Here is a 27,692-nt window from a genome sequence, read left to right as displayed (position 1 = left end):
TTCAGTCAACTCTGTGTTCCTATCAGGAAGGAGTCACACAAGTCAGTCCACCATGTTGCCAGAAGTGTTCCAGGTCACCAAGTCTAACACACCCAATTACCCATGCTGGAGTTCTGTCCACATTACAACTGCCTCTTACTCAACGGTTAGCCTCTAAAGTCTACTTGTAATATTGAAAGTGGAAGGGCATCGGAATTCCTCTTGATAATCCCATAATAAAGGCTCATCACGGAGACGGACAAACCATCTCTCATTAAGTGCAACACAGCCAGTTTTTTCTTCAGCACTGGATTGCGTTTCTTAGGTTGAGCACAAGAAGAAATAGCCGGCTTGGATTTGGGGGCCCACGTTGTATGATAATTAAAATCTATAAATATGAGAAACACACCCGATAGCACAAGATGCTCACCCCCTAAAAAGCCATCGGAACAAAGACCAACAGAAGGAACAGCAGATCTGTGTCTCCCATTCAGCTCACTCCAAGAGACGTGCCTGCTTGGTGGAAAGACAGGGTCACCCACGCTATTTAAAGTGTGATTTTTACCTCTATTTTGTTTTTGTTTGTTTGTTTTATTTATTTTATTTTTGGCTGTGTTGGATCTTCATTGCTATGCGCAGGCTTTCTCTAGTTGCAGCGAGTGGGGGCTACTCTTCGTTGCAGTGCGCGGGCTTCTCATTGCTGTGGCTTCTCTTGTTGCAGAGCATGGGCTCTAGGCACGCGGGCTCAGTAGTTGTGGCTCGCGGGCTCTAGAGCATAAACTCAGTAGCTATGCCGCAAGGGCTTAGTTGCTCCGCAGCATGTGGGATCTTCCAGGACCAGGGCTTGAACCTGTGTCCCCGCATTGGCAGGCAGATTCTTAACTACTGCGTCACCAGGGAAGCCCTCTATTTTGTTTCTGTGGAGCAAGTATATATGGATCTGGATAGGATAGAAGCAGGAACCTATGCTATGACAGACATGATCTGACTTCTATAAGTCAGAATAGTGGCTATCTCCAGGGGCAGTACTAACAGCAAAGGGGCATGAGGGAACTTATGTGACGGGAATACCATGTATCCTGATCTGAGTGGCGGCTCGATGAGTGTAACATGTTAAAAATTCATCAAGATATATGATTAAGATGTGTGCATTCTATGGGTATGACTGAATCATTCTGCTGTACACCTGTAACTAACACATCATTGTTTTTTTTTTTCCATTTGAAGGTTTTAATGTTCTTTTTCTTTTTTTTTTTTTAACATCTTTATTGGGGTATAATTGCTTTACAATGGTGTGTTAGTTTCTGCTTTATAACAAAGTGAATCAGTTATACATATACATATGTTCCCATATCTCTTCCCAACACATCATTGTTAATCAACTATACTCCAATATAAAATTAAATTTTTTAAAAAAGATGTGCATTATGCAGTCCGTAAGTCATACCTCAACTAAAATAAAAGTTAAAGGCATGCAGGAGAGAATGCTGGATAACATTCTGCCAGTTCTGTCTTCGTTCTATGGCTAAACCTCTCCAGAGATGGACAGTCAAATGGAGGGGAGTGAGGGTACCAGGAAGCGTAGGGAAAGGGCAGAAAAGGGAAGTGCCCTTTCGGGGGTAGAGGGCACCCAGGCTCACAGAACTGGTTTTCCGTGAGGGGCTTTACAAGAGCAGCAAGTTTACAGTGGTTAAGAGCAGTAATTCTCGAGCCAGACTGTTGCACGGGAATACTGAATCGACCCCTGCAGTGTACTGTTTGTGTCCGTGTCCCCCCGCCAATATTCATATGTTGGAACCAACCCCCCATGTGATGGTATCTGGAGGTGGGGCCTTTGGGAAGTGATTAATTAGGTCATGAGGATGCAGCCCTCATGGATGGGATTAGCACCCTTATAAAAGAGACCTCAGAAAGCTCTCTTGCCCCTTTCACCATGTGAAGTTATAACACAAAGAACCAGGAAGTGGGCCTCACCAGACACCGAATGTGCCAGCACCTTGATCTTGGATTTCCCAGCCTCCAGAACTGTGAGAATTAAATTTCTGTTGTATATATGCCACCCAGTCTATGGTACTCTGTTACAGCAGCTTGAACAGACTAAGACGACCCGTTCGTTACCAGTGGAATGAACTTGGGCAAGGTTACTTCTCTTCTTTGAACCTCAACTTTCTAGGGCTGTTGCGAAGCTTAAGGTAATTCAAATGAAGCTCTTAGTTCTGAAGCCGGGTGGTCAAATCCAGCTCTGTTACTTACCAACTTGGTAACCTTGAACGAATTACTCAAACTCCAGGCCTCAGTTTCTTCTCCTGTAAAACAGGGTTATAGCAAGGATTAAGCAAGTCACAAGATTCCAGCACACAAGAAAGCCTCCAGTAAATCCTAACCACTGTTGTTTTTTCCTGTACCAGGAATAACAACCCAGTATAGCATTTCTATCCAATAGCATTTCAATCCAAATAACATTTCTCCCGACCATTATAGTTTACAGAGCATGTTTCACAAACGTTTTTCTCATTTAATGTTCAAAATAGTCTTGTGTACTACAAATAAAGAAATGAAGATTCAAAAAAAAAAAAAAGGAAATGGAGATTCAGAGATGTTAAGTAACTTGCTGAAGGTTGCACAGCAAGTAAAGAGCAAACCCAAATCAAACTCCTCCGACGAAGGCACAGTTTGGCTGGACTGCATTGTCCCAGGGACATAGAAGGTGGGGTCTGGCTGTCCTTTCAGACTCAGAATTCTAAGATAAAGGATGCTGGAACCCTGGGGTACCTCAGCAAGTCTTAGTCTCAGCAAAACACTCAGCTCAACTTGAGTTTGAACTGGTCTTAGTCATTCTACCCCTGAATCGCTTCCTGCTTTAGATTTCTACACCGCAGAGAAAGGAAAACAAACATGTATATTACACCATCCTCGTCACCCTCAAAATCTCTTACAGTGACAAATACTTATGAATCAAAGGGAGTCTCCATAAAACCACAGTTAAACAATATCCCATTCGAACCGATTCACGAGCATTTAGTGTGAAGATAGGAGCAAGGTCTGCAGTGTCTAGACGCTCTTATTATTGCCTGGAAGAATGCCCTCTTCTGGCCTTAATTTTGATTAAATCTTCAGCTGCCTTGGTGTTTTCTCCTTGCTTTTCACCGGGGGCTGAGACTACCGGAAGCCACTTAACCAGCCTCACTTTATTCACAAAAGGTTTGGGGGCCCTTCCTAAGTGTCGTGGGAGAACATTATCAGCCGATCACGTCAACCACTCCTGCTACTTTGCCAGCAATCCTCTTGTTCACCAGGACAGGTTTTCTTTCCGCTGTTGCCTGAGTGTGGTTTAAAATTCTCTCTTAAAGAAAAATCACAAAACTGCCCAGTGGCCAAAGAAAAAGGGGATTTCATTTAAGAACCATTTAAACATACTCACAAGCTAAGACCTCAGATGTGTGCACACGCTCCATACTCTGCGTGTATGCGCGTGCACGTACCACACAACACACACGCGCACACAGATGTCCAGAGACATGATGACAGTTCTGACTCCACTCGCTATGTCTCGCAGCTACATAAAGGACTTTTTTTTCTTTCTTTCTGATTCTTTGACCAGATTTACAAAACAGAAAACAGGACAAGCTGTCTACTTGGGAAAAATTTTAGGGTCCTGGCTGAAAGTCCCAGAAATTGGAAAAAAGCATACTAAGTCACTCTCACAAAACTTTTTTTTTTTTAAGGAACTATTTTTACTTTATTTTATTTTTATGGCTGCATTGGGTCTTTGTTACTGCACACAGGCTTTTCTCTGGTTGCGGTGAGCGGGGGCTACTCTTCATTGCGGTGCGCGGGCTTCTCATTGCAGTGGCTTCACTTGTTGCGAAGCACGGGCTCTAGATGTGCGGGGGTGGCACGTGGGTTCAGTACTTGTGGCTCACGGGCTCTAGAGCACAGGTTCAGTAGTTGTGGCGCACGGGCTTAGTTGCTCCACGGCATGTGGGATCTTCTCGGACCAGGGCTGGAACCCGTGTCCCCTGCATTGGCAGGCGGATTCTTAACCACTGTGCCACCAGGGAAGCCCCCAAAACTCTTTGTTTGGTTTTATTTTAAGAACATGAAGAGTTCTTTTAAACATGAAGAGTAAGCTGGTCTTTGCATCACTTAGAGACAAACCCAGGAGATAGAGTATGTCTCCCCTAGAAGGAAAGTGTTCATCTCAAAACAGGGGTGACTTTGTTTCACTTCCTCTATATGGGCAGAGAGAACCAGGACCATGACTCCAGAAACTGGATCTGATCTTGTCTCCTTTTTAGACTCATAGCATGGGCTCTAGTCCCATCTCGGTCTCCCAGAGCTGTGTGACTTTGGTCAAGTCACTGAACCTCTCTGAGCTCCTGCAGCCACTGCTATCAAGTGAGGACACTCATTCATTCAAGAACTATCTACTGAGCACCTACGATGTACCAAGCATGTGGCCATGGGAATAATTCCAGGAATTAAACCATCCCAGCCACAAAGGGCTCTCATCGATTAGTGGGGCAATTACGGGCTGACATGCAATTACAATGGAGTAACAAAAAGTATTACAACAGGGGTGAGTACAGGTGCTGGGCAATCACAGGAAAGGGTATTTAATTAATTCAGCAGGGGATGGAAAGTGATGGGTATAAGAAAGACTTTCCCAAGGAGGTGTTATCTAAGCTGAGAACTGAAAGACAAGTTTGAATTTGCCCAACCAAGGGGATCCAAGTAGAACTGGCAGCACTTGCAAAGGCCCACAGACCAAATTGCTGTTTTACAAGGTCAAGCACAAGAGGTAGGGAGAGAGACATAGGATATGTAGACCTGGATATGTAGGCAGGTGGGCTTGCCAGAGTAACTTGCCTGGACTCGATGACCTCCCAGGGGCTCTCCCAGTCCTAAGGGCTAATTCTGTGGTCTTCTGAGAGCCCAGCTCGTCCTCTTTTCCCAACAGCCCTTTCACCAGCACAGCCAAGTCCCTGAGTCCACTCCAGTGCACGAGGGAAGTCCCAAGCATCCCACGTGGGCCCTCCTCCTTCCTCTTTCTTTTCCCTTTGAGAGTGACTAGGCAGTGACTCAAGGAGGGAACTGTCCTCTACTTGTCATTTGTTTCTAAAAAACTACACCCAAGGCTCACATACACAGTTATTTGACCAACCTTCTCCCACCCAGCCCCTGACCTAGCTGAAGAAACACTGGAATTATCTGTGTCCCTGTCTGTCTGCTCCAGGACACTTCAAGCTACCTGAGGGCTCCCACTCTGTTTTGGTCATATCCTGGTGTCCCCAGCACCTGGTATTATTCCTGACTTACAGCAGGTCATCAAAAACACATGCAGAACGAAAGGATTTCCTCTCTCTGCAAATGAGCACCCATCCAGAGCTGCCCCAGACAGCAGCTCTGTCTGAGGCCAGAGCGGGAAACCCAGAGACCCAGAGAGGTACCAGCTCAAAACTCCTCTGCCAGGGCTCTCTAAGCCACTCCAGGTGCTCAGCAAAGCCCCATCGGAAAACCAACAGCCCCCCTTATTTACCAATGAAGAACCTCAGGTCCGAAAGAATGATATGACTTGCCCAAGGTCTCTTAGCAAATGCAATATAATGTTTTTAAAAGGGGGATAACGTTCTTTCTTTTTCTTTCGTTTTTTTTTTTTGGACAACTTTCTTAAATGGAAGGCTATCTAGTCACACCTACCAGAAACGTTGCTTATTTTAGGGGAAAATGCTTAATGTTGGCAGGTCTAACGGAATCTTTCCTTTACCTGACCGCCAATTACACCACACTTTCACAACTCCTGGGATTTTCTAGGCAGGACTAAAAGTTCCCACTGAAACAAATCTATTTATGAAGGTGACTAAAAAAGTTTTTAGGGATTGAATATGTTCTTGGATTACGGATCATTTTTTAGGTTAAATCTCTATTATGTAATCTCAGGCTATAAGAATTTTTAAAGAAAAGTTGAGCTCCCCAAACCACTTAGTTCCCTCTTGTTTTTTTAATGTTTTGACATTAGCTTTACTGTGACAGCAAACACGATTTTTAAGGAGGCCATTTCGACCTATATAACCCCTCCATCAACAGAATTCCTCATAATTCCTGTGTCCTCCTAAAGTTTTTATTCACAAATCTATACTGTGTACATATACATGTATTTCATTTAAAGGAATTACCTTTAGTGTAGAAGTTCCTTAGAGTACTTTTTTCTTAAAAAAAAAAAAAAACTTAGTATGCAAGTCAGTGGCATGATGTTTCTGAAACCACCCCCGAGCAAAACCCAGGTGACAAATTAAGTGCACCTGGAAATTCTGGGTCTGAGACACTGAGGGTGACATTTTCTAGCCTGCTTCGTTTAATTATTATTCTGACACTTCCCATATCCCAGTTAATAGGAAACAGACAAAGCAAAGCAGGTGTTTTACTTATATCCACCTGGCACAGCAAACTCCCAAAGTTTGCAATAGTTGCTTATTGCTGAAGACTTTAAGGCAGTATTTTTCTGCCAGTGAAGTAACATCTCAAACAGCCTAGCATAGTGGTTCTCACCCCGGCTCAACCAGAGCCCACAGGGGAGGGAGGAAAACCTTTAAAAATACTGCCGCTGGATCCCGAGCCTGCACAATTAAACAGACTCTCTAAGGATGAAACTCCAGCACTATAGTTTTCCAAAGATCCCCAGGTGATTGTATGGTGCAAACAGGACAGTGAAGCACGGGCCTAGGATAACTCATTAGACAAAGGAAGCCCATGGGAAATCTTATCTGGAAGTGAAAAACGCATCGTAATTAAATAAAACAGCAGATGTAAAAGTACCTAACAGGGCCTGTTACCCAGAAGACACTTAATAAATGTTAATTAAACAAAAAAATAATAATTCAAATAATTACTCCTTCTCCTCAGTAAATTCATCTTGTAATTTTATTGGCTTGTTTATCACATGCTGTTTTTTCTTAGCCATGATTGGCTAGAATCTATCCTTGTTAATAAAATTAGAAACGTATACCCATAATCCTGTTCAATTACAGGAGCTCTGTAGTATTTCCAACAACTCTTAATCACTTATTTAATAAAACTTTCCCCCAGAACAGTGGCTAATACATACTAAATACTCAACAAATGTTAGCTATTTATAAGAATTCATGATAATTCTTATAACTTCAGTTGAAACTTATTTTATACTATCTGGAGGACTTAGCAAGAATGTAAAAAAATTACCCGGGCAATCTTTAACAAACTTATAAAAAGAGACTTTTAAGCACATCAATTCTTTCTATAAATTTGTGAAAAAAATATTAAATGTGATCATTGCACAGGTAGCTAGCTTATCTTGCACATTCAAGGGGGCCCTGCAAAAGTAACTTGTGAACACTCAGCAGTTTCCATAGCCACTTGAAAATGCTAACACTGCAATTAGCTCAAAGTGGTCTCTTAATCCGACTTTTCCCTACCACTGCCTCCCTGACCCTGAATTAGGAAGGTGATTTTTCTATATGTTCACATTACCCCTCAGTTCTAACTAAGAAACCAAAAATCTGTTTTAAAAAAAAGAATATAATTTCTTAATCAGGATGAGGAGGTCTTATTTAGAACATTTCCAAACCTCTTGCTGCCCTGCTCAGATGAATTACGCCAGTCCGCATCTGTCTCGGGTTGCGCTAAGCAGAAGAGGCGTTCAGCAGCTAGGCTGGAAGATCTGCTGTGCTTGGTTCAGGATTCACACTGTTATCGGGAGACCTTTCCACAGCTCACACCTGAGCACGCTACCCTTTGCTTCTCTTTGCCTTCTATCTCCAAACATCTGCCATTTCATGTTTTAAATCAACACACATGCAAAAATAATCATGACGTGCCCTTCTTTACATGCATATTATACATCAATAACAAGCACTATTGGTCTGAATGTTTATGTCCCCCCAAAATTCCAGTGTTGGAATCCTAAGCCCTCAATGTGATGGTATTAGGAGGCGGGGCCTTTGGGAGGTCATGGGGGTGGAACCCTCACGAATGGGATTAGTGCCCTTATAAAGGCGACACCAGACAGCTCCCTCACTCCTTCTGTCATGGGTGGAGGGCCCTTACCCGACCATGCTGGCGCCCGGCTCTCAGACTTTCAGCCTCCAGAACAGTGAGAAATAAATGTTTGTTGTTTATAAGGTCCCAGTCTGTGGCACTTTGTTATAGCAGCCTTGACAACTAAAACAACAAAGTCGAAAGTGACCACACATGGGCCTTTGGCTAGTAACAGCTTGGTTTGCTCAATAAGAATGTCATGACTGACTGCCACATGCCAGGCAGCTCCAAAGGTGCCAGAGAGATGGACATGAGGACAGAGTTCCCATCTTCAAGGATCTCAGGCTCCAAGGAGAGTGTGGATTGGCTACTGTGACACAGTGTGACTCTGACCCAAGGGCGACAAGGAAACGCAAAGGATAGGGTCACAGGGGCAGCCCTAAATATTTAGAATCAGAAATTAGGAAATAAAAATAAATAAGCACATAGGAGATAAATGGTTGTGGATAACAATGTTAAAATAACTACTGCAGCTTTCATCAATCACACCACCCTCTCGACGCCCATCACCTAAACTTATGCCACACTAAATCCTATGCCACTTTGTATTATCTGACAACACAGGGTTGCCACAAATCTTTACTTGTAAAAAATGCAGTATCTTCAAAGCACAATAAAACAAGGTATGCATGTACTCGAGCTTCTTTTACTCACATACTCTCTTCCCCGAGGTGGCAACCCTCTAAGTGGAAGGACTCTGACCTGACTCCGGAGCTCACCTTTCTCCCAAATCCAGGGCCTGAGATTTGGGGAGACACTGCTATTGTACTGAGCTATTCTCTTTCAAAGATAATATTCAGCAATAACGTTTATTATCATTTCCCTCTACATCCCTTCTCTCCTGGAACGATGGACCATTTTCAGGGTCGAATTCTGAAGCAGGATAAAATCCAAAACATAGTTTCTACATGATGCTTAACCATTCTCCTTGCACAGGCTGATTTCAGCTGAAGATGTATAAACATCTCACACTTTTTTCCAGAGTATCATGATCTACTGCTTATATATTTTACAATATTTTTAATGAAGCTGTAGTACTTGCAGCTCTATGTCCGGGTAATAAATTTGCCTTTAACCTTAAAAAAAAAAAATCCCTCATTTAGGGGGAGTGGAGACACTACATAGTAGAGTGCTTACATGTTGGTAAATGTTCAAAATATTTTAAAGCTTTAATCAATCATTTCTTTAAACTAATAACATTAATTATTACTGTGTACTTTAGTAAGTGGCCTGGGGGACTTCCCTGGTGGCGCAATGGGTAAGACTCCATGCTCCCAATGCAGGGGGCCTGGGTTCGATCCCTGGTCAGGGAACTAGATCCCCACATGCATGCCGCAACTAAGAGTTCGCATTCCACAACTAAGGAGCCCTGGAGCCGCACTAAGGAGCCCGCCTGCTGCAACAAAGACCCGGTGCAACAAAATAAATAAATAAATATTTTAAAAATAAATAAAAATAAATGGTCTTTCTTTTTCTTTTTATGCTGCAGCTCAGCACACCACTGAGTTAAGAAATCTAACAAGAAGGTGAAGAAGGGAGACACAGAGAACAGACTTGTGGTTGCCAAGAGGGAGGGAGGGAAGGAGGGAGGGAGTGATGGATTGGGAGTTTGGGGTTAGCAGATGCAAACTCATATAGAGAATGGATAAAAAACAAGGTCCTACTGTATAGCACAGGGAACTATATTCAATATCCTGTGATACACTATAATGGAAAAGAATATGAAAAAGAATGTATATATATATGTGTAACTGAGTCACTTTGCTGTACAGCAGAAATTAACACAACATTGTAAACCAACTGTACTTCAACAATTAAAATAAAGAAAGAAAGAAAGAAGGTGAACAAGGAAGGAAAAGACCTCTTGGGAATTGAACAGCCAGACTTAATACCCTCTCAGGAAAACCTCAATCCTGCGGGCTAGCCCTAGCCCTACCCTTTTCAAACTGGAGAAAAGGAAAGAAGCTCATTAACAGAGAAGCAAGGTAAAGATGTTGTTTCTGAAACACTTTGTCAGTGTAGGGCTGTTACCTTTAAAGACATATCACAATTTACCTGAAAAAGTGACATTGGTGGAGCTAGAGAATATTATTGCGGGTATCTGGTCTAACTGCCTGGTTTTACAGGTGAGAGAATCTGAAGCATGGAAGGAAAGGAACATGCCTGTGGTGAAGACAGCAGGATCACAGCAGAGTCCGAACCGTCTCCCAAGATTCCCAACTCCTAACTACCCAGGGCTGATCACTGAGTTTCCGCACACTTCCAAACTCCTTCACCTGGTTAACTGCATACCGGATGTCCACTCTCAGCTCGGGTGTATCCCGCTTCAGAGAGGTTTCCGGGTACACCGTACCTGGTGCTCCCCTTTCTCAGAGCACTCTTCCCACTTTACCTGAATGGTGCCGCCACTCCATCAGCTAGCTTCCCTCCGAACTTGCAGCAACTTTTTGCTCAACTCTGTGTCCTGGACCTGAGCACAGGCGTGACATCTACAGGGACACTGTGCAGCGAACAGAGTAACTGACTCGTCTCAGGTTGCCTGGGAATTTTCCAGCTTTAGCAAAGCAAGTCCCAAGTCTCAGGAAACCCCTCAGTCTCAGGCAAACCAGGATAGCTGGTGACGCTAACAGCGGATGCCAACAGGGTGAGACGGCCTGCTCACCATGTCCCCTCCTCTAACCATCCTCGGCCATACGTGCCAGGCCCGGAGCCCTGTCTGTGCCATTCGGTCACTCTAGCTCAGCACTATCTGATAGAACTTTCTGCAGTGCTGAAGATGTTCTATACCTACACTGTCCAATACCATAGCACCAGACCCATGCGGCTACAGAGCGGCTGAACTCTGGCTACTGTAACTGAGTTTTTAATTATGTTTAATTTTTATTAATTTCTATTTAAATATCCCCATATGGCTAGCAGCCACCGTACGGAACAGCTCAGCTCTGATTTTACATAATTGGAGCTACAGTACATCTCTGTGCACAGAAATGAGCTTTGAAGTCAGACCAACGTTGGTTCGAAACCTGACTCAGTCATTTGCAAACGTGTCACAACTCCTTGGGGAATCTCGTTTCTCCCTCTGTAATCCTTGCAAATTTACTACGACACAATGTTCAGAAAGTGGCTGGCCCCTAGTAGAACTTCAAGAAATAGGATTTCTCTAGAAGGAGAGAAACCAAATCAATGTAAAAATGCTAGAAAAATCTGATTCTGAACCCAAGAGTGCAAGAGCATCATATCGACCAGATCTCCAACACCCCTGTCAGGTTTAAATTCGGATTCTAAACTGCCATGGCCGTCCTGCTTGATTTCTGTCCCAGGCCTGTGGCTGGCTGTCACTGAGTCCCACTGGGGCAGCAGGCACTGGGTACGGGGAGATACTGTGCTAGGTCACCTGAGCGTGGCCCTACACAGTCCCAGGGGTAGGGATCCAGGCTCTTCCCAGAGCAGGGAGGAAGCAGCGCCCAGAGGAAGCCCAGGTGCCCCAGAGGGCTCACGTGCACCCCAGGCCGGCCGCTGGTGCCCAGGGGTTCGGGGCACACTGGGGACATCCCGCGTCCTGCACATCCACAGGGAATGCCACCCCTGCTGCCTCTCGAAAGGGTCAGGACACAGTAACGAGCTGGGAACCAGGTGCAGTTGCGAAGCCCCTGAGGCATCTGGTTGCTGGAACCTCTCCCCAGCCCTAATGAATCCATCCCCTCGGCAGGAACGGGCAGCAGGTCCCCGGAGAAGCAGGCTGCGGTCAGAATCACGTGGGGAGTTTTTAGAAACAGTGCTCCCCAGCCTGGGAATCGGTATTTGCAGACAGCTCCCAGGTGACTATGCGGCATGGCTGGGACTTGGTATTCTTCACCTGAGCGCTTGGGAAGGTGGTTCTGCTGAGGACTGTCTAGGGCAGCGCTAGGGCTGGGGAAAGAAGTCCCTTGTCAACGGGTCCCTCCCTCTGGCTGCAGGGACAACAGTCAGATGGCAGCAGGACCCCGCAACCAGAGCTGGGACACGAGCTGCTCCCCTCCTTCCAGCCCCAACTGGCAGAGACCCTTCCGGTTCACCAGGGCTGACCTGTCCCATGTCTCATGTGCAGCACCGGTGGGGAGGGGCCTCCTTCCCCACTAGCCCCTGAGCACCCGTGAGCAGAAGCCCTAATCCATACACCTCTCGGTCCTGGGGTCCCAGGGCTGGCCGCAGCACTGAGGAAGCCCACAGTAAAAGCTGTCATTGTGGTCGTTACTCTCATTTCAGTGAAAAGGAAACCAGAATCTAGAGACGGTATGACTCACCCAAGGCCCATGGTGCGGTGGCAGGGCTGGGACAGGAGCTCTGGGTGCCTGGGTTCATTCCCTTTCCTATACCCCAGGTTGAGGCCCACTGCTTCCTCTACCCTCACCCACGCTCTCTCCTCTCCCTCCTGCAGCCAATATCCAGGCTCTGACCACCAGGGTAAACTCTCATCTAGTATCCTTGGGCTCTGATTTCTAGGACCCCTCACCTGTCCTCAAAACAGTCCATGGAGTCTAAGAGCACCCCTTGGGCACTATACAGGGGGTTGGTTTTCAGCCCAGCATTGGAGCCTGACATACCCAAGTTGCCACTGAGTAGCTGCGTGGTCCTGGACACATGCCTTAACGTCTCTGGGCTCGGCTTCCTCAGCTGTAAATGGGGATGATGATATTTACCACTCACGGTTGTGGAGAGGATTATTCAGTGAGGTCAGTCAAACAGATCACACGGGCACCACGACCAGCCGGCAGGAAGTACTAACAGCTGGTAGGTATTACTCAGGTAGCGAGCACCACCCTTCTCATCACCTGCTCCGCGCTCCAGATTCAGGCCCATGGTAGAAGCCTCCAAACTCCGCACCCTCTTTATTTATTTATTTTTGGCCGCGTTGGGTCTTTGTTGCTGCGCGCAGGCTTTCTCTAGTTGCGGCGAGCGGGTGCTACTCTTCCTTGCAGTGCACGGGCTTCTCATTGCGGTGGCTTCTCTTGTTGCGGAGCACGGGCTCTAGGCGCGCAGGCTTCAGTAGTTGTGGCACACGGGCTCAGTAGTTGTGGCTCGCGGGCCCTAGAGCGCAGGCTCAGTAGTTGTGGCGCACGGGCTTAGCTGCTTCGTGGCACGTGGGATCTTCCCGGACCAGGGCTCGAACCCGTGTCCCCTGCGTTGGCAGGTGGATTCTCAACCACTGCGCCACCAGGGAAGTCCCTAAACTCTGCACCCTCTTGCCTTTCTCTTCCCACAGGCCACCCTGGGCCAGCTGGCCCGCCGCACTGCGCCTGGCCTGGCCTCTTGGGTGCCTGCACCGCCCTGGAGGACCAGGTGGCTGGGGCATCAGAGGTCATGCCCACCCTCACTCCCGAGTTCCCCAGAAATAATAAACGAGAAGTAACTCTTTCTATTCCTCGTTCGGGACTTCCTTAATTGAAGTCAAATATTTGCACACTCTCCAAGGCCTGTAAACCCGAACTGCTCACAGGAAAGAGAAAAAACAACTTGGGTGCAAAGAGAGCAAGTGTGGGCAGCAGCGGCCTCATCGAAGCTCAGAGGAAAGGGCAGCCGATCTGAAGAAGCACTCAGCCCAGCTGAGCAGGAGAAGGCTGTCATTTCCAGAGCAATCTCCCCGGCCTCTCTCCAGCGGCCTCCACAAATTCAGTGGCATGCTCGCTCATGCCCGTGGCCCAGGGGGAAATCTCGAGGGTGTGAGTGTAAGGAGGGGTGGGGGAGGGGTGCGAGCCATGAGGAGTTCCTCCAGCCCCGCCCCAAGAGCTTCCAAACTAGCCGGTGGCGTTCAGCTGGCGTTAAAACACCGAAGGACTCCACACAGCTTGGGAAAGAGCTGCTGTCCGGAGCCCCTCTCCCCGGCGGCCCTTCCCCAGAGCTCCCAGACCTACCCCGGCACCCAGCAAGGGAAGGATGAACATCCGGCACTGTGGAAGCTTCCAGAAAGGACTCTGATGGGTGCCCAATGTTAAACATTCTGACCATCACCCCTGGGCACAGTTAAGGCTCATGAAAAAGGCAAATAACATTCTGAGGGATTCAGAAAAGGGACAAGGCCCTCAATAAATGTTTGCTGGCAGTAGCACCTAGGACAGGCCACGGAACCACGGCGCCTCCCTCCCTCTGGGCCACTCACTCCACCCAAGGTCATGACACCACTGTCACAGAAGCCTCCCTGGCCAGGCAAAAGGAAAGTCTGTGCTGACCTCTCACCCTAACCCTAACCGTAACCAGGCAGAAGGAAGCTTCTGGGCTCCTGCCCTGCCCAGCCTCCAGCCCCTCTGGGATGGTACCAGTGTCCTCTGGGGCATCCCCTGACCCTCCCCTCCACGTGCTCCAGGGGCTAGCATATCACCAAGGGGAGGGCTGTCAAAGCACAGAATCTTCCAGAATCAGTGGCTGCTACAAGAACAAGCATGTGACCAAAACTGGCCTGTAAGACCCTCTCAGGACTTCCCTGGCGGTCCAGTGGGTAAGACTCCACGCGCCCAGTGCAGGGGACCCGGGTTCGATCCCTGGTCAGGGAACTAGATCCCGCACGCATGCCGCAACTAAGACCCGGTGCGGCCAAATAAATAAGTAACTAGCTAAATAAAAGAGTCCTCTCGAGGTTCAAGAATGGTCATGTGACCCGAACTGGCCAATCAGAACCTACTCTAGCACTTTGGCTGAAGGCACCAGGAAAGGGTGCCCTCCTCGCCCACACACAGGGTCGTTAACCTGAAAGGCTGAAAGCCTGAACCCATCTCACAGGGAGAGACTGCCTGAGAAACAAGGAGGGAGGGAAGCAGGGCCAAGAGACAGTGGGAGACAAAACCCCGCCAGCGCATGGTTGGGCCCTGGTTCAGCCACCCCTGACCATTTAGCGACTTGACACAGTAAATGAACTTTTTCAAACCTAGGCCAGCTTGAGTTTGGTTTCTGTCACTTGCAACCCGGAGCACTGACTGACACGTTCCTCAGTGGGTGCGTGAGAAGATGCTCGTTGCTACCCGGCCCTGCTTCTTGCCCTGGCTGCCAATTCTTGTGACTTTGTGGCTTGCTGGTGGCATCTGGGAGGCTGGCTCCAGGCCCTACAGCCTCCGCTCCCTGCAAACTGAGCATCCGTCTCACTGGACCCCTAGACTCCGGTCTCTTGCCCTCCATCTCCCAAGCTACCACTACTGACCTTTTCTTTCTCTTTTTCTTTGTTTAAAAAAATTTTAAGGCTTCTTTTTTTTTCTTTAGTTTTATTTATTTATTTATTGGCCACGCAGCGGGGCATGCAGGATCTTAGTTCCCGGACCTGGGGTCGAACCCACGCCTTCTGCAGTGGAAACACAGAGTCTTAACCACTGGACCACCAGGGACGTCCCTAGTTACCTTTTGTAATACACATATCCTGCAGTGGCCCCATACTGCCTGAGGATTATGATGCAAGCTCCTTGAACACAGCTCACGAGGCTGCCATCACAGGCCCCGATGACCTGTGTTCTCCACAAGAACCCTCCAGTCCAGCCACGCGGAACTACTCCGAGATCCCTGCCAGGTCCGGGCACTTGCAGGCTCCACCAGATAGGAATAGTGTTTCCAAACCATCCCAGCTGACTACATAAGCTCTTCCAGAGCACCTCATGTTCTGTAAACCACATCCTGTCCACTGAGGTCAAAGACCCCACTCTTCACAGGAGTTAAGTCAGTGTTGAGAGAACTGCATAAACACAGCCTCTTCCCGCGCCCCCCCCCCCCACCGCACCCATCCACACCCACCCCCACCCCCTCCCCGCCCGCCGCAGATGACTTTCAAGGCCCTCCCAAAAGCTTTCTAACTGTTACGGAAGCCATAAAGTGGCTCAGAGTTAAGCCTTTGTTATGTAAATTAAAGCTCCCCTACCAAGTTTCCACTGAAAAATCGGCCAGCTGTGTAAATTTCTTTTCTTTTCTTTTTTTTTTTTGCGGTACGCGGGCCTCTCACTGCTGCGGCCTCTCCGGTTGAGGAGCACAGGCTCCGGACGCGCAGGCCCAGCGGCCATGGCTCACGGGCCCAGCCGCTCCGCGACATGTGGGATCTTCCCGGACCAGGGTATGAACCCACGTCCCCTGCATCGGCAGGCGGACCCTCAACCACTGCGTCACCAGGGAAGCCCTGGCTGTGTAAATTTCATTCAAAGCCATAGGAAAAAGTCTATGGATAAAACTTCTCTTGACACAGAACATAAACAGACAGCATTTATAATTACAGAGAGTTCATTTCAAGAAAGATTTTAGAGAACTCCCAGTGCAACCTTCCCATTTTACAGAAGTGGAAACTGAGAGTCCAAGAAGTGAAATGATACCTCAGGGTCACACAGTCAGGAGGCAGAGGAGCCAGGACAAAACACCAGGTTCTCTGCTTCTTGCCCCCCTAATAATTTATAAATAATAACCTTACTTTCATTTACTTTATTTTATTACAACACTAATTCATACACACTCACTTAAAAATGTGAGCCACAGAGAAGTTCTGTATGTATTTTCTGCTCTTTGCACATCTCACTGGGGTCTCTGTTTCCTGGCAGCGCCGCTGGAGCCCTCCAGGCCTTAGACTTTGTGTGGTTTCTCACCCTCCCTGCTGCCCATAAACAACATCAACAGGGCCAACACAGACAATAACAGTTGCTGGTTATGCAATGAGAGGCAGCTTCTACTTCCTAAAGTGGGCCTAGGCGGTGGAGGCAGCACTCTGTAAAAATGTCTACCCACCCCTGGACCCAGCAACTTGTCATGAGGACATTCATTCATTACTCAGTGTGGGTTGTTTTGTTCTGTGTATGTCCCATTCATCTCTAAAGAAAAAGCATCTTGCGGAGTGGCAGTGATTTCAGAAACAGCCTGGAGTTTGAATTTCTGGCGGCTCCTTTCACTCACTGTGTGACCTTAGACAAGTCACTTAACCTCTCTGAGGCTCAGTTGCTACATCTTCATAAAATGGCAGAAACACCAACCACGGAACAGAGTTTGAGCCCCTCGGGCTCTATTTAAGGGCTTGGCAGGAATTTCCTGACAGTCCAATGGTTAGCACTCTGTGCTCTCACTGCTGAGGGCCCGGGTTCAATCCCTGGTCAAGGAAGTAGAATCCCACAAGCCACGCAGCACAGCCAAAAGGAAAAAAAAAAGAAAGAAAGAAAAGGGGGGGCTTGGCCCCTCTGCTGACCTAGGTCATCACCTTGGATTCTCTAAGTCTTTCCGCCTCCCATTAACTGCTTAACTTACAGGCCACGATCCTCAGAGACCGATCCTCAGAGACCCGCTCAGACCAGGCCAGCCAACGTCATCCCATCCACACCTCCCTCTCATGCAGAGTCAGACCCTAGGCGGCCGCCTTCCTGCCTGGGGACCAACCACCCCTTGGTCAGGTGCCCCCAAGGCCCTGTCAGCTCCAGGGCCCAGCTCTACCACCTGGTCATCCAGGTCTGGCCAAGAAGCCCCACGGTCCAGTTTCTCCTCAAAGGCCTAAAAACTTCTAACGGTCACCATAAAATTACTCGCTTTTTCCCTCGTGGAAATTTAAAGTAAGTCACTGAAGTCTATACAACACTTTCCCACATTGAAAATGCAATGCTTGCAAGATTCCTTTACCCATCTCTGTCCGGAATGAAGCTTGTGTTCTGTTTACTGCTGTCACTGAGGAAGTGAGAGGGGCCTGCCTACCCACCAAGCTCAGACTGAACGATCAGGCTTTCTGTCTGGATCTCATCTCTGTCAATCCCACCCCGCCTACGGCAGGGTCAGGGCCCCTCACCCCCATCTCCTTCTGGGTAGACACCTGTCTATAGACTGAACCCTCTATGTCTGCTCGCCAGCCCCCAACCCCACCCAGTGAGGAGTCTAGATGGGCTCAGACAAGGGGGGAGAAGCAGAACTCATAAGCAGAAGCTGGAACGGGGCGGCGGGGGGGATGCTAATGTATGGCAGACCTGCTTGGAGTAAGAAAGGCAGGCATGGTGTGCGCAGCGGCATGGATGCACCTAGCGATAACCCTACTAAGTGAAGTAAGCCAGACAGACAAGTACCCTATGATGCTGCTTATGTGTGGAATCTAAAAGCAATGATACAGAAATAGACCCACAGACACAGAAAACAAACTTTTATGGTTACCAAAGGAGAAAGGGGGGGAGGGACAAATTAGGAGTTTGGGATTAACAGATACACACTGTTATATATAAAATAGATAACCAACAAGGACCTACTGTAGAGCACAGAACTATACTCAGTATTTTGTAATAACCTATGAGGGGAAAGAATCTGAAAAAGAATGTATGTATATGTATAACTGAATCACTTTGCTATACACCTGAAACCAACACAACATTGTAAATCAACTATACTTCAATTAAAAATAATAATAATAATAAAAGGCACGGTGAGTTAACCCTTCGATTCACCCAATGTCTCGACCTGAACTTTCTGCCTCATTATTTATACTACAAGTACCAACATCAGGTCTCATCCAATGCCAAAACCCCAAATTTTGACAACACCCAAAACAAACCTGGTGATAAGAGAAGGTAGGGTGGATCAAGGGTCACAGATCCAGAACCCCAACAGACTGTTAATAATAATTCCTTGAGTTGTGGGGTTTACACTGGGGGTGGAGGGAGCCCTCGTGAATTGCTGGTGGGAATGAAAACTAGTGCAACCACTTTGGAAAGCAGTTTGGCAGCCTCTCAAAAGTTAAATATAGAAATCCACACAACCCAGGAAATTCCACTCCTAGGCACCTACCCAGGAGAAATGAAAACCCACGTTCACACAAAGGCTTGTACACGAATGCTCATAGCAGCGTTAGTCCCAATAGCCCCAAACTGGAAACAACACAGCTGTCCATCAACTGGTGAGTGGAGAAACGACGTGATATACCCATGCGACAGAATATTCTTCCACAGTAAAAAGGACAAAGTACTGACAACATGGGTGAACCTCAGTAACACTACGCTCAGTAAAAGAAGCCAGACACAGATCCCATATCCCACTTATATGAAATGTCCCAAAGGCAATTTTACATACAAATTTATAGAGACAAAAAGTAGATCAGTGGTTACCTGGGGCTTGAGGACAGAGATTATCCGTAAATGGACATGAAGGGTCTCAGCGGGGTGATGAAAATATTCAAAAAACTGTATTACGGCCATGGCTGCACCACTTGGTAAAGTGACTAAAAATCACTGAATTGTACACTTGAAATGGGTAGATTTTAGATACATAAAATATACCGTGCATTGGTTTCCTAGGGCTGCTGTAACAAATTACCACAAATTTAGTGGCTTAAAATAACACAGATGTATTGTCTTGTAATTCTGGAGATCAGAAATCCAGAATGGGTTTCACTGGGTTGAAGTCAAGGTGTCAGCAGGGTCAGGCTCCCTCCAGAGCTTCTACTAGGGGAGAACCTGTTCTCCCGTTCCTGGTGGCTGTGAGCATTCCTTGGTTTGTGGCCCCCTCCTCCAGCTTCAAAGAAAGCAGTGTTAGCAGCTTCAAATCTCTGATTCTGACCCTCTGTTTCCATCATCACACCTCCTTCTGTGACTCTGACCCTCCCATCTCCCTCTTCTAAGGCCCACCTGGATAATCCGGAATGATCTTCCCATCTCAAGATTCCTTAGGCACCTCAGTAAAGTCCCTTTTGCCACATAAGGTAATGTATTCACAGGTTATGGAGATTAGGACCTGGGCATCTTTGGAAGGACATTATTCTGTCTAACATACACCTCAATAAAGCTGTCATGGGACTTCCCTGGTGGTCCAGCAGGTAAGACTCCATGCTCCCAATGCAGGGGGCCTGGGTTCGATCCCTGGTCAAGGAACTAGATCCTGCATGCTGCAACTAAGAAGTCCACATGCCACTACTAAAGATCCTGCACGCCGCAACTAAGACCCAGCGCAACCAAAATAAATAAATAAATATTTTTTAAAAAATTAAAGCTGTCACAAAAACAAAAAACTAGCCAGTGCGGGATGTGGCCAGCATGTGGGACCCATGCAGGTGACCGCCTAGAACCCCCACCGCTGAAGAAGCCCTCCGGAGCCCTGTCCTAGGGCAGCACGTGCAGCGTAAATGAACTGAAAGGGTCCTCATTTTGGCCTCAAAACCCAGGAGGGAATGGGGCAAGAGAACAATTAAATCCTGGCAAGAAGACCCGGATAATTGGTCAAGTTCTAGATGAATGAGAGGATGAAAGGAGAGTGGGAGAAATGCCTTTAGTTTCCACTGACTTGACCCCCTGCCCTGGTCCTCCCCTCACTGTCAATTCTAAAGAAAAAGAGAACTTTCATGTCTGCACAGATCTGAGCGTCTTAGTGTTCTGAAATTTCCATCTCATTGATTATTTTAAAGGAACCTAAATTAAGTTAGTCCCCAGACGACCTCTGATTTTGGCAAGCACCTAAATCAATACGTAAGGAGCCACTCAGAGTTGCCACCTCAGCAGATACCTGGACCAGACCGTCCTTGTCAAGGTAATGGAGGAGAGCAACCAGGACCGGCCTCTGCTCCGTGGCAGCCTGATGCCTGCTCTCCCTTCACGCCTTATGGTAACCCTCCCAAGCTCACCTCTCTGCCTAATCCTTCAAAGTTATGGCCCTTCCCAGTGTATGAAAACAGTGTTTTCTTCTGTCTCTTCTGCTAGGCTATGTTCTGCCACATGCCTAGCACAGTGTAGGCACAGAGCAGGTATTCAGTAAACACTTGTAGATACATGTAGATGTATACAGTGTATATGCATGTTATATATATATATAAACATGTTTTTATCTGTAGCATACAGCTGGTATTCAAGAAAAGCTTGCTTTCATATATATATGCATGTTTTATACAGCAACAAGTATACGTATATAAGTATTTTTATACAGAGAACATAGGTATTCAGTGAATGATATATATGTGTATGTATATGTGTGTATGCGTATGTGTGTGTGTGTATATATGTGTAAGTGTGTATACATACACACACATATATATATGAATGAAGGAACAGGCAAAGAATAAGACATGGTTTAAAGGAAGAACAGGCTGAAGAGCTGAAATGCAAACTCCAGGACGGCAAACATTCCATCTCTTTGGTTCCGCATCCCTAAGCCCTAGCACAGTGCCTGCTGGCACTTAGCAGGTGCTCAATAAATACTGGTTGAAGGGATGAACGGCCAGAAAGCCCCAGATCGGCCAGGATTAGGGACTCTTGATCTCCGCATCCCTGTGCCTTTGAGTGCGAACCTGACACACAGTAGGTGGCCCAATGTTTACGGAGCTGAACTGCAGCACACTGGGTCTTCAAGGAATGGGATCAGGCTGGATGGTGTCTAGAGCACAAACAGGGAGGCATCCAGAGCAAGCTCACCTGTCTCACCATGTTCCCAAGGTCCCTGCTGGGGACGGGGCGCCTCATGCTGGCCTCAGTGGTACCTGTCAGTCAGGGTTACTGATTACAGACAGCAGAAAAGGAAAATCGGAATTTGATGAGACAATAAGGGGAAGCTCCCAGAATCACCAGGCAGGCTGGAGAACCAGGCTGGGATAAAGGGCCAGGGGAGATGGGCAGAGGGGAAATGTGGCCAAGGCTGTGCCCACAGGACCTCTGCTGAGGATACTCCTGACTCCGAGGAACCTCCAACTCACCTGCATTGCTGCTCCGCTCAACCCGGAATCTAAGCCACGTGGCCACGCGGAGGCCACACGCCACGGCCTGAGCAGCTGGACGTGGGAAGAAAGCATGTCTGGTCCACCTCAGCTCCCGTACCGGGGGGCAGAGCTCTGCTCCCCTCCAAGACCTTCATCCTGGGAGATCCCCCAAAGAGGGAGGTGGGTAGGATGCTGAGCACCCCAAAATATAGAAAATGCCCACAAGACACACCAACTCACTGAACTGTGCAATTAGGTCACTGCAGATCCACGAGCCCTGTCTCACCATAACTGGCCCACAGGGTGGACCCAGGGGCTCCCAGGGCGGCAGAAGTGAGAGGCCTCTGCCTGTCTACACAGCCCCGGAGCCAAGTGTGAACAAAGGAAGTGTTTCTTCATCTCTCACCCCAGAGAGCAAGCGCCAAGCAGAATTTCAAGCATCTGCTATTGCAAAACACCTAACGTAGTAGCAAAGGGTCATTTCCAGAAACATCCTCTCTCTCTACCCCATGAAGACGTTAGGCATCAGCTACACTCTGGATAACTTAATTGGCATTATCATTCATTTGTTCATTCACTCTGCAAACTGTTCCAAGATCCAGATGTGCCAGGCTCCCTGCTGGGTTCTAGGGTTACAAAGATGAATCAGTTGCCATCCCTGGCTTCCAGAAGTTCAGCTGGATGAAGGAGAGGATTAAAAAAAGAGCAAGCTCTGCTTTGGGGATGGCAACTGTAGTGCAGAGTTAGGGATTTGAATATGAGCTGCAGACCTTTTTTAGCAATTGCTGGGCATGACTCCATTCACACACACACACACACACACACACACACACACACACACACACACACACAATGAGCTACCTCCTGAGTCAGCCATCACGGTACCGAGAACAAGGTCTGTATGTCCAAATCCGGATCCCATTAAAATAAAAGATACAAGGAGATAGGAGCCTATCATTAAAACAAAGAAGTGAATTCCTAATGATGGAATGTCGAGTACTCATTTATTCATTAAACAAATATTTCCCGAACACCCTCGGTATGCTCAATTTTAGGGGCAGAGAAGCAGGAGTGAACACAGGCAAAAATCACTGCCCTCTAAGGTCTGGTCACGAGATGGTGTTACAAAAAGGCGGTATCCCTTTGGTGAATGAATCAATCAATCAATCAAAGGTAACATCAAGTGATCTCTTGCAGGTAATGTCGATGTAACTGAAGCTGCCTCAGGGCACCTGATCTGTTGGGGGGTGTGAGACCACACAATCCTTCACCCCCAGGTCACTCTACTAGCTACTGGGGATCTCCCTGCCTTCACTTGCACTTTCAACAGCTACAGTACGAAAGAGACAGAATGAACCTTTTCTGGCCATTGCTGGCTTCCTAATTAAAGTTTACTTAGGGTCTATAAACACAGACCCAAAAAAAGTGTTTAAGACAAGGCAGATGCAATGCGGGTAAGGACTAGCTAATAAAATCAGGGGAAAATGCTGGGAGTTTTCAACTATGACTGTGATTAAACAAAACTCGCGGAGAGGATGCTCTGAGGGCCAAGGCGCATGAGTGTGTGCAGGGCCTGAGTTTCCAGGGCAAAATGTAAACCATAACTTCCTGCGGAATTAATTGGTCCCCGGTGGGAGACCCACGCTGAGTTCCTCCGGACCCTGCACCTTTCCCTGCCCCCTGCTGCCACTAGGTTGTTACACAGCTCGTCAAGACTGCATCTAAAAAGCCTGTGGACTTGCAGGTTCGTTGGGGACAGCCTCTCGTAGATTAAAAGAGGCACCTGATGAAGCTCAGAAGCTGAGGCCGCCCCCTTCCAGAACATTCACTGTTATCAGGAGTTATCTCTGCCCCTAAAATTGAGCATACCGTGGGTGTTCGGTAAATATGTGTTTAATGAATAAATGAGTACTCGACCTTCCATCATTAGGAATCCATTTCTTTGTTTTAATGATAGGCTCCTATCTCCTTGTATCTTTTATTTTTTTAATTTTAACATCTTTATTGGAGTCTCCTTGTATCTTCCAATGACAGCTGCCCGCAAACTGCTCTTCCTCAGGCCAGGCAGGAACATGGGGTGTGGAAAAGGACCTCTCTCCTGAAATCTGGGTGCAGGTCTGGCCTGAATTTGAATGGGAATGGCAGAAATGGCCAGGAGCCCAAGGATCTCCCAAAAAGCCACGACTTCCCAGAGATCAAAGTGGGCAAACGAGGGGTGACACCCTGGGCCAGCTGTAACGAAACCCTAATGAACAAGTTTCCACAATTAAAGTCAACAGTGGGAGAGGAACCAGTGAGGCTCAGAAAACAGTCGATGTCTTTGATTAAGCGCTGATGAAATTCCCCGTCACTGCTTTGATCTGGCTCCCCCAGGAGTTTTGTTGGCTTTGCAATGTTTTCAAAGAAAATGATCTTGAAGATACATGATTCCCCAAAAGCCACTAAACAGACACTGGCCCTTCCGCCTCCTCCCCCGCTTCGGAGCACACAGCAGTTTCCCAGATGAGTCTTCAGTGTCAGACAACGGTAACCTCGGCCCTTTTTCTGTACAAGATGAGCTTTCTCGCCAGTGTTTGCTCTCTGCTGGTCCAACTCCTTCATCAGAGTCCCGGTTTACCAACGGCTTTCTGCATTTGTTTTTGTTTGTTTTTGTTTTTGCGGCACGTGGGCCTCTCACTGTTGTGGCCTCTCCCATTGCGGAGCACAGGCTCCGGACTCGCAGGCTCAGCGGCCACGGCTCACCGGCCCAGCCGCTCCGCGGCATGTGGGATCTTCCCGGACCGGGTCACGAACCCGTGTCCCCTGCATCGGCAGGCGGACTCTCAACCACTGCGCCACCAGGGAAGCCCGGCTTTCTGCATTTGAAACCAAAGCCCATCCCCTTGGGCTGGGACCAACCTCTCACAAAGCCAAGGCCCCGATAAACGTCGAAGTGCTCTTGGGAATCTGACTTCGTGTTAATACCAGAGCGAAGCCCATCCCGAGTCAACTCAACTCCACACCACCCTGGATTCTGAGCCATTCTGAGTATAAATGATCAACAGCGGGACTTCCTTCCCTTCTGGTCTAGTGGTTAAGACTCTGTGCTTGCAATGCAGGGGGCGCTGGTTCAATTCCTGGTCAGGGAACTAAGATCCCACGTGAAGCTCAGAAGCTGAGGCCGCCACCTTCCAGAACATTCACTGTTATCAGGATACTCGGTCTCCTCATCTGGTCACTGCACCAGACACTGGCTAAGGTCCCTTCCAATGACAGCTGCCCGCAAACTGCTCTCCCTCAGTCCAGGCAGGAGGAAGCCGTTGGTAAACCGGGACTCTGATAAAGGAGTTGGACCAGCAGAGAGCAAACACTGGCGAGAAAGCTCTTCTTGTACAGAAAAAGGGCCGAGGTTACCATTGTCTGACACTGAAGACTCATCTGGGAAACTGCTGTGTGCTCCGAAGAGCGGGGGGAGGCGGAAGGGCCAGTGTCTGCTTTCCTCCTTGCGGCGCATCCCCAAAAGAAAAAGGCGGCAGGCGGGTGGGGGACTTTGGGAGAGCAAATGCATGTAGCTCCTTGAACGCTGGCCTGCCTGCCAGCTTTTGCACACGCTCTTCCCTTTGTCTGAAATGCTGTTCCCGGCGCTAGCCCTCAAGATTCAGTTCAAACTGTCACCTTATCTATAAAGCCTGCCCTAGCCCCTTCAGGCAAAGTTCAGTTCAACATGTCCTGAATGCGTGAGCCTGGGCTGTGCTTGGCTGGATGCACAGAGAAGAGAAACTTCCCCATATCTGGCTGTTGACCCTCCCAGGCTAGTGTCTCCAAATAACTTCTTGCTTGCAACTTTTTAAAAAAAATTTTACTGTGCAATATTTCAGATGTACAAAAAAATACATAAAGAATAATAAAACCGCCTCTTCTGCCCACCACCAAGCTTAAGGAACAAAATATAGTGAATACAAGCAAAGTCCCCTGGGTACCCCACCCCAAAACTATCTGTCTCCCCAGTTCCCCAGAGGCAAGCACTGTCCTGAATGGGGTATTCTTACTGCCATGCATTTCTTTACGCTTTTACTACATATGACTGTACTCCTTAAACAATGTATATCACTGTTTGGCAAGTTGTAAATTTTGCATAACCATAACACTTTGCATATTAGTACAATGACTTATTTTTATGTCCATCTCCTCCCACAGTCCGGGACCCTCTGTGAGCAATGATTCCCGCTAAGCTCTCTATATGGGCACCCAACCCAAACCCTGGCACGTAGCTCATGCTTGATGCTTGCTTGTTGAAAATGGTAAAAGGAGGGGGAGGGGAAGGAAGAGGGGGAGGGGAGAGAGGGGGGAGGAGGAAAAGGAAAAGAAGAAAACACTGAGGACAGGGTTTTTCCCCACGGGACCCAAAAAGGGAATGGGGGGAGGGATGCAGAAGGAGCCATCCGATTGCCTCCCAATCCCTGGAGTCTGAAGGCGTACAGAACCGAAGTAAGCCAGCCCAGAGCTGGCTGAAGGGGCAGAGCAGCATTTAATATGAGGACAGAACCCACAGTACTGTACTTGGCACACAGTAGGGGCTCTGGGCCTGCCTGGTGAACGAACCATCATTTCTGCAGATAAGAACATGGAGAGGCTGGAACAGAAAGTGTGATGGCCCAGAGAGGACCCAACCTGGGGACCCTCTGACGGACAGCAAAGGTCCTCTCTCACTGAGGACCAATGCACTCTTTCGTTCAACTCCAGCTCCCACAGCCGAAGCCGTGGGCTGCATTCTGATTTTCAACGACGGTACTAAATAACACAGCCCCAGGGGGCTTCCAGGAGCTCTGGAGGAGACAAATGAGAAAATGCTTAAACGTGCGAGGGCCGGAGAGATGGGAGGACAGTTCAGGTGGCCAGAGAGCAGGCTGATTTCCAGAGTACAAGGAATACCAGCCTTCAGAATAAAGGAGGGATGAGGCCTCAGTAAATGCCCCTTCCATTCATTAGGTGTGTCTCCTGACTTCTGAATTTTCTGCCAGCCTGAAGTGCACCTGTAAGGAGGCCATCAAGTAGAGCTGAAGAAGAGCCAGGACCAAGACTGAGTCCCAACTCTGGCCCTCAGCAGCTGTGCAGCCTTAGGCAAATCACTCAACCTCTCTGGGCTTCAATTTTCTGAAAAAATTACACACTCATTCTACAAACACTCTTGGATCGAGGCCTGACCTGTGGACCTCAAAGAGTAAAAGGCCCAGTCCCAGGGCTCGGCGATGCTTAGTGGAAGAAGGCCACGGCATAAACACAAAGCACGCTACGGATATAAGGTACTGTTATTAGACTTTATTTTCTGTCATAGAAGCCCCTTGCTTTTTTCTCTTCCTTCCTTGTTTCTTCTTTTAAGGGTCATGATGTGGTGTGTGGTCAACGCGAAGTAGACCAGAGAGCCAGGAGGCTCATCTTTAATTTAGCGCCAACAATATTCAGCTGGGCTTACACTTGGCCAAGGCTTTTTTCCGGCACATCTATTCACAGAGGACTGTTCCTCGAGTTAGCTCTCAATGGTTCTCCAACGGAGCGCTTGTCCCAGGCTCTGACAGCGGCGAGGGGGACAGACAGGGAAGGAAGATGGGAGGGGAGAGCAGGGCAGACCTAGAACAGACGCCCCCACACACACACTGCCCAGACAGCAGCTACACCCCTCTGGGAGGACACGGGTAACTGAGCCCTCAGAGTATGGTCCTTAGGAGAGGGAGGCAGGGAGGTGACAGGCCTATCACACACCCAGCTTCCTCCTCCTGTAAGGATGCTTCATGATGCCCCCTCCACAGAGAAGCGAGGGGACGTGAAGCAACTCGCGGGGCTGGGCACCCACGGCAGAGGCAAGGCCTCGTGTCCAGCAGCGGCTCTCCCGAGCCTCCGCCCTCTCAGGAGCAGATGAAACCCACACCCTCAGGTAACAAAAACCTTGGAGTTTTCATGGGCTTCAGCCTCGCCCAAGGATGAAAGCTTTTACTAAACCCGCCTAACACCTGATGGGTCGCCCGCTAGG

The 27,692-nt window shown here is 48.0% G+C and overlaps 1 protein-coding gene across 2 annotated transcripts in view; it reads right to left on the bottom strand.

Moving 5' to 3' along the window:
- Positions 1–27,692, bottom strand: part of CYRIB (CYFIP related Rac1 interactor B) — a 153,734-nt gene that overhangs the window by 112,500 nt on the left and 13,542 nt on the right. For both annotated transcript variants that reach the window (XM_082675225.1, XM_082675224.1), the window contains exon 2: positions 2,233–2,285. The gene's annotated coding sequence lies outside the window, so the exon portion shown is untranslated. The remainder of the gene's footprint in view (positions 1–2,232; positions 2,286–27,692) is intronic.

This window comes from Grampus griseus (assembly GCF_964374135.1).
Source record: "Grampus griseus genome assembly, chromosome: 17".
NCBI classification, from domain to species: Eukaryota; Metazoa; Chordata; class Mammalia; order Artiodactyla; family Delphinidae; genus Grampus; species Grampus griseus.
Note: the sequence above shows the minus strand (reverse complement) of the source record. Positions and strands in the feature narration are given on the sequence as shown.